The sequence below is a fragment of the Rhinopithecus roxellana genome, chromosome 3, assembly GCF_007565055.1.
Source record: "Rhinopithecus roxellana isolate Shanxi Qingling chromosome 3, ASM756505v1, whole genome shotgun sequence".
NCBI classification, from domain to species: Eukaryota; Metazoa; Chordata; class Mammalia; order Primates; family Cercopithecidae; genus Rhinopithecus; species Rhinopithecus roxellana.
In genome coordinates, this window is record NC_044551.1 from 156,763,297 (window position 1) to 156,770,287 (window position 6,991).

The 6,991-nt window shown below is 35.9% G+C and overlaps 1 protein-coding gene across 1 annotated transcript in view; it reads right to left on the reverse strand.

The window, feature by feature from the left end:
- The window catches only part of NRG2 (neuregulin 2), a 267,820-nt gene that overhangs the window by 259,606 nt on the left and 1,223 nt on the right, over positions 1–6,991 (reverse strand). The window lies entirely within an intron of this gene.

Consider the following 6,991-nt stretch of genomic DNA (forward strand, 5'->3'; position numbering starts at 1 on the left):
TATAAACACTACGTTTTCTTTATTCATTCACCTGTTGTTGGACTTATGGGTTGATTCCATATTTTGGCTATTGTGAATAGTGCTGCAATAAATATGGGGGTGCAGCTGTCTCTTCGATATACTTTCTTTTGGATAAATGCCCAGTAGTGGGATTGCTGGATCATATGGTAGTTCTATTTCTAGTTTTTTGAGAAACCTCCATACTGTTCTCCATGGTAGCTCTACCAGTTTACATTCCTGCCAGGATAGAAGAGTTCCCTTTTCTCTGCATCCTCATCAGCATTTGTCATCTTTTTTGTCTCTTCATCCTAACTGGGGTGAGATGATACCTCATTGTGGTTTTGATTTGCATTTCCCTGATGCTTAGTGATGTTGAGCATTTTTTCATATATTTCTTGGCCATTTATATGTCTTCTTTTGAGAAATGTCTGTTCAGATAATTTGCCCATTTTTAAACTGGATTGTTTGTTTGCTGTTGAGATGTTTGAGTTCCTTGTACATCCTAGTAGATCCAAATTTCTGATGTGATATGACATCTGACAAAGCCACAACAGTAAAGCAAGTGCCTCATAATTATCCAAAGATATTCAGAGGAAAGGAAAAAGATGGCGAAAGCTAACATTAGTGTGAAAACTTATCAGATCAAGAATGAGGATAAGTAAATCTCCAACTTCAACTGGAAACAGAAATGGCTGAAATTAGAGTAGGAACAAATAAAATTTTAAAAAATATTGAAAGATACCAATTTGTAAATAAAATGTAAAATGTTGATGTCTTGTATTTCAAAGTAGATGTAAAAATCATGCTCTTGGAAAGGGCTGATACTCAAAACTTCTTCAAAGTAAGTTAAACATAAATACTACAGGCATGCGGTGGGGGAAAGGGGAGGAGAAGGAAATGGCAGAGTTAGTTTAGATTGTGCAAGCTGTGGAGGAAGACTGTCTGGGTTCTAGCTCTGCTATTTAGTAACTGTGATTTGGGCAGGTGTCTTAATCTCTGCATCTCAGTGTTCTCATTTATAAAATGGGAATAATAGAATCTACTCATAAGGTTGTTGTTAGCATTTTATTAGCTAATATATAAAGAGTGCTTATGCAGTGTCAGTATATAATAAGGGCACTATATAGCATCATACTTCTAAAAACAATGTATCTAAAGATTAACAACGATAACATTTAATCAGAAAATCAAGAAGAAATCTGACACAGATCTATAATCCCTTATCCAAAATCCTTGGGAACACGTGTTTCTGGATTTAATTTTCTTATATTTTAGGGCACAATACATTGTATTATCTGTATTTTACTTAATATGTAGCAACCCTTCATCAAACACACTAATGTTGCTACAATGAAATGTATCAATAGTCACACTAAATGGAATACTTTTTTTTTTTTGAGACAGAGTCTTGCTCTGTCACCCAGACTGGAGTGCAGTGGCATGATCCCAGCTTGCTGCAACCTCCGCCTCCTAGATTCAAGTGATTCTCGTGCCTCAGCCTCCCAAGTAGCTGGGACCACAAGTATGTGCCACCACACCCAGCTAATTTTTGTATTTTTAGGAAAGATGGGGTTTCACCATGTTGGCCAGGCTGGTCTCAAACTCCTGGCCTCAAGAGATCCTCCTGCCTTGGCCTCCCAAAGTGCTGGGATTATAGGCATGAGCCACCACACCTAGCCCATAAAGGATAATTTTAAACAGATTCACGTCAGTTCAGATTTTGCCACTAAATGAATTAAGAAATTTTTTTGTATTTTGGAATTACAGATAAGGGATTGTGAAGCTGTATCTGTAGAGCCATAAATCTTATTTATTAAATAACAGAATAATCATTAAGGGAAATATACAGCAATAATGATACTAAATGAAAAACTTTTCTGAAAACCTAATGAATACTCAGAAAACCTAGTAAGTTTCTTTTTCACTTAAGAAAAAACAAAAAAATGTATATATAGTTATCATACAGGATGTTACTTGGCTTACACTTGTGTGACTTTTTGTGACATAAATTGTCCACAATGCCTCCCTGGAACATCTCCCTGTATGTTCCCATGACTGACTATTTCAGATCTCTGTTCAAATGTTACTTCTTCAGAGAGGCTTCCTTGATCACTCTATTTAAAATACTCGGTGAGCAGCATGCATAGACATTTTCACATACAATCACACAGAAACTCTCTTTCCCCTTTCCTATTTTCTTCTTCTTTTTAGCACGTGTTACTAACTAACATTATATTACACATTTGTTTATATATCTGTCGTACATAGACTGGAAACTCTTATGACAGCAGAAATTTCATTTTGTTCAAGCATCTAGAACAGTATCTGGTAAATAGACATTTGATAAATATTTTCAAAACATGACCCAAGAAAATAAGGCTGACTGAAAAACAACAAAGGATTCCAAGAACTAGTCCTAACATAGCAGGCCATACCTACTTTCCAGAAGTTCAAGGCCAGAAAAAAAAAGAGCCATCTAAATACCAAGAGTAACGTGTTTATGTAAGATGTCTATTTTTATAGTAATATAAAAAAGTCATCATATACATACTTATTAAGTAAATATTTCCTATCTAGGAAATATAAGCTAATCATTACATTTACTTTATCTTAAATTTTATTTTTTATTGATACAAAATACTTGTACATAGTTTGGGGCTACATTTAATAATTTAATACATTCATATAATTTGTAAAGATCAAATCAGTGTAATTGGGATATCTATCATCTTAAATTTTTGTCTTATGTTATTTGAATTATTCTCTTTTAGCTATTTTGAAACATACAATAGATTGTTATAAACTATAGCCACCCTACTGATTTATCACTATCAAACTGTATATTTACATTAATCAACCTCTCTTCATCCCTCTTCTCCTCTCTCCTTCTCAACCTCTGGTAACCACCAATCTACTCTCTGTCTTCATGAGGTAGGTGCTGGGATTACATGCATGAGCCACTGCACCCGGCCAGGATTTCATTTTTTTATGGCTGAATAATATTCCATTGCATATGAATCAATTTTCTTTAACCATTCATCCACTGATGGGCACTTAGGTTGATTCCATATTTTGACTATTTCAATAGGACTTCAATAAACATGGGAGTACAGCTATATCTTTGATATGTTGATTTCCTTTCTTCTGCATATATACCCACTAATGTAATTGCTGGATCATATGGTAGTTCTACTTTGTTTTCAGAGGCACTTCCATACAGTTTTCCATAGTGGCTGTACTAATTTACATTCCCACCAACAGTGTATGAGGGTTCCCCATTCTCCACATCCTTCCACCAGTATTCATTATTCTTTTTGATAAAAGCCATTTTAACTGGGATGAGATGATATCTCATTGTGGTTACATTTACATTTAATAATTAATTTTGAGTATTTTGTTTGAGTATTTAAGTAGACAAAAAAGTATGCTCAAAAGATAAAAGTGATTACTATAACACAAAATATTAAAGAAATAACTGACTTTATATTTTTCACTTGGAGTATTGTCTTGATTTCTTCCCGACACATTTTAATCACCACAGAAAGAAATCCCACTGACCTTCTTCATCTAATTGCAAAGTGCTACTGCATTAGGTTATAAAAATGGCCTGGATTAGCCTCAGAAGGCACTGATGTCTGGTTGTATGTATGCACAGCAACACGTTGCATTTAAAAGTAAGCAAGCAAAGGAGTTTTAGAACTACCATAAAATATGCAACAAAGTTCAATAGTGCTATCCAGTTCAGATACATTCACTCTTTGGAAAAACTCAGCTTTCTTCTCCATCTCTAAGTTCATCTACATGTTAGTTCTGACATCTGAATTACATTTAAAAACAAGGAAAGAAAATAAAGGTGCAAATAAGAATTTAGGTCACACTCTGCAAAAGTATCAAGAATAACTACCATTTTCAAATTGTCATACTTGTAGCCTACAAATTTACATTTTGCTGATTATGGTAAATGTAAGACAACAGTATCATTTCAACATGTTACTTTTATTTTGGTATTTTATTCTTGCCATTACTCTTAAATGATAAAGAAAAATATGCTTCAACAGTACTTAATGACTTTCAAACTGTTATCCCAGATTCTATAAAGATTTTCTATGAGAATTACTTGAAAAAAATAATGGAAATTGAGATTGTATACATTTTCTATAGGAAGAGGAACCCCTGGAATAAAACAAATTAGCACACACAACTGGCTCAGGTGCTGTTAACCAATGATTCCAGAATGGGAGGAGATGGGTCAAAAAGATGAAGCCAGACAACTGATACTAAAAAAGATCAGAGACTGATAGTTACATAAAATTTGACAAATGAGATCAAGTTTAAATAATTACTGGTCCCTTTGCTCTCAAGTTATTGTTTAGTGAGTTTCATCTGGATAAACACATTTTGGTGGTGGTGTAGTTAGGAGGATGAGAAATGATGTTCCCCAGCTTTATCCCCTCAACAGAGAGGGTTCTGCTTACCTGATAATGAAAACCAATTCAATATGATGTTAGCATTTAAGGAGTAAACTAAAGGATTCACTTTAACTACTCCAACATCAACAAAGAAAAAGCTGTCCTTGCTTAAAGCAAAAATTCAAGATTGCTACTATAGTCTGTTTCAGTGCACATATCAACTCCACAAGTCTCACACTTCTGACCCTTGTCTTCAAGTCCCTAAACTGGAATAAAACCAGATAAATGCCTGAGGAACCACTTCGCACCCTAAACACGTGCAAACTTTGTTCAACAGAACATTTTACTGCCAAAATGGAGTTGGCAGAAGTTTGGAGCAAAGGCCCCCAGGCTGCATGATTTGTTGGCACCAGAGAGCTTTAAAATCTTAACATAATACTGCAGAGTTTGAGTACTACCAATTTGCTTGAGACTCCTCTTCCAAGTTTGACTTGAGAATGATGGAAGCTGCCAGGAAGAAAGACTATTAACACTTCATCCTCTATCCAGAAATACTTTTATTTCTCACTCCTGATTGTCATACCTCTATATTCCTTGGTGGTTGTATTTACACAGTAAATCAAATGGAGTCTATTTTTAAATGCATATAAATTCAATTGTATTGGGTTGCTTGGATAAAGGGACACAGAGAACTACTATAAATACACAAATAATTAATTATGACAAAGTTCTACTTAGAAAACACTTGATCCAAATAACCCCCATATATCACAATTTCTTAACCTAAAAATGTGGGAGAAATTAAGATATAGAATTACCTGTAAATTGCTACCGTTTTACATTTGGTTCAGCTTGTCTTCCCACATCTGTAAGCCTGAATGATGGCAGTTTATCTTGGATGTGAACAAGTTAGGAAAGCCAGGAAAGAAGCCAAGTAGAGTTCTCTTCAACAAGGGTCAACAATAAAGTCTTACTTGGAATTTTCATAAGCTTGATGCTGTTAATTAGGAAAAACTGCATCTGAATTTTAAAATTACAGTTGAGTACAGGCAACTATATAACTAGCAACTTCAAACCTGTAAATGCTTGATAAGTATGCAGTACTGAGAAGGGATGGTTTGCTTTGGAAGGTTATCTTCTGCTATGTTTCAATAAAAGACAAGGTTTAAAGAGATGCTACTTGCTCCTCAAACACCTAAAAAACTTTTTTCTTGAAACTTTCTAACGTTTTCCCTCCGTAGCTCCATGTATTTTATTAATGTCTCTGATAGCCTTTCCGTTTTTCCTCTAGAACTTCCAAGTTTTCTAATTCTCAGCTATGATTTTATATCATAAAATCACCAGCTTTTAATCTCCACAATACAGTTGGAAACATTTAGGACAGAATATCCTTTGGGATACTAAGTTGCAGAAGACTGTACTTCCAAGGATATTTATATAGTAGTGCTGCCACCTAAAGATGAGGTGAATATAAAGAAGCAATTCAAAGGAAATGACCCATCACCCTTAAGCCAGTCTCATTTTCTCACCTCCAGCTGGGAATTAATAAGCATGATGTTGTTGCTGTGTGTTAACAGGGAAGTTGAATTGTTTCGCAATAACTTATTTCTGAGCTCTAACTCTCTGTGGCAGAAAATTTCAGACTCAAAACCTTTTCTAGTCCTCTGCGATTCTTCTCAGCCATCAGGCACTGCCTACAACACTAAAAGGGGGCAGCAAACGATACTTAGAAGAAAACAGTTGAGAGATTTCTGGTTTACTGAATAAAGCAGGCAATAATATACCTTAGAGTTTTCCCTCTATCAGTGATAGACTCCTCACAACGCTGAACAACTGACTACATTTTGATGACTCAGTTTTCATCTGTAAAATGGGATTAATTATACCTTAGTCCTACTTGCCTCGCAGGCTCAACTAGATATGCTTCTAGAAAAGGTCCTCTAACAAGTGAGTTTAAAAGTCTACCATTGCCTAATAAAGGGTGTATCTGCAAAGTAACTTCAAAACAAAATACAGTTAAATAGGTTGAGGCAATGATTAAGTTTTCCTAAATCACAGTTGGACTTCTCCGAGGTCTATTTAAATACTGATAAAGATGATAAAGGCAGTTTTTATTTTGCTGCAGTTATGAGCTGATCCACGTTCCATCTACGTACTCAGTGTTGCAGGATGGAAACGTGACAGCATAGAAAGCGAGGGAAAGCGTTACCGTGCACCAAAAATCTTGTCTAACTTGATACGATTTCAAGAAGACTGTCTTAAAGGACATTTTATAATTTCACATTTAGCCCTTGCGTAGCAACTTAGGAAAATTAACTTTTACCCTTTCCCCCTCGGTCCAAGGAAGTCGCATTCCCTCAAGGGGGCCCGGCTTCAACATATTACACTGCGTGGGAGGCTGGGCATCAACCCCACGCTTCCCGTCAAGGATTCCCGGGGCCAGAGCCTGAAAAGTGGTCTAGCCCCTCTTCTCTATGTTAACTCTCTCCTTACAACCCCTCTCGGCGGGTGTCTGAGGGCCAAGGTGAGACATTCCCGGGAGATGAAAGGCCTATTGCCTCCTCACAGACACGGGCGGAGTT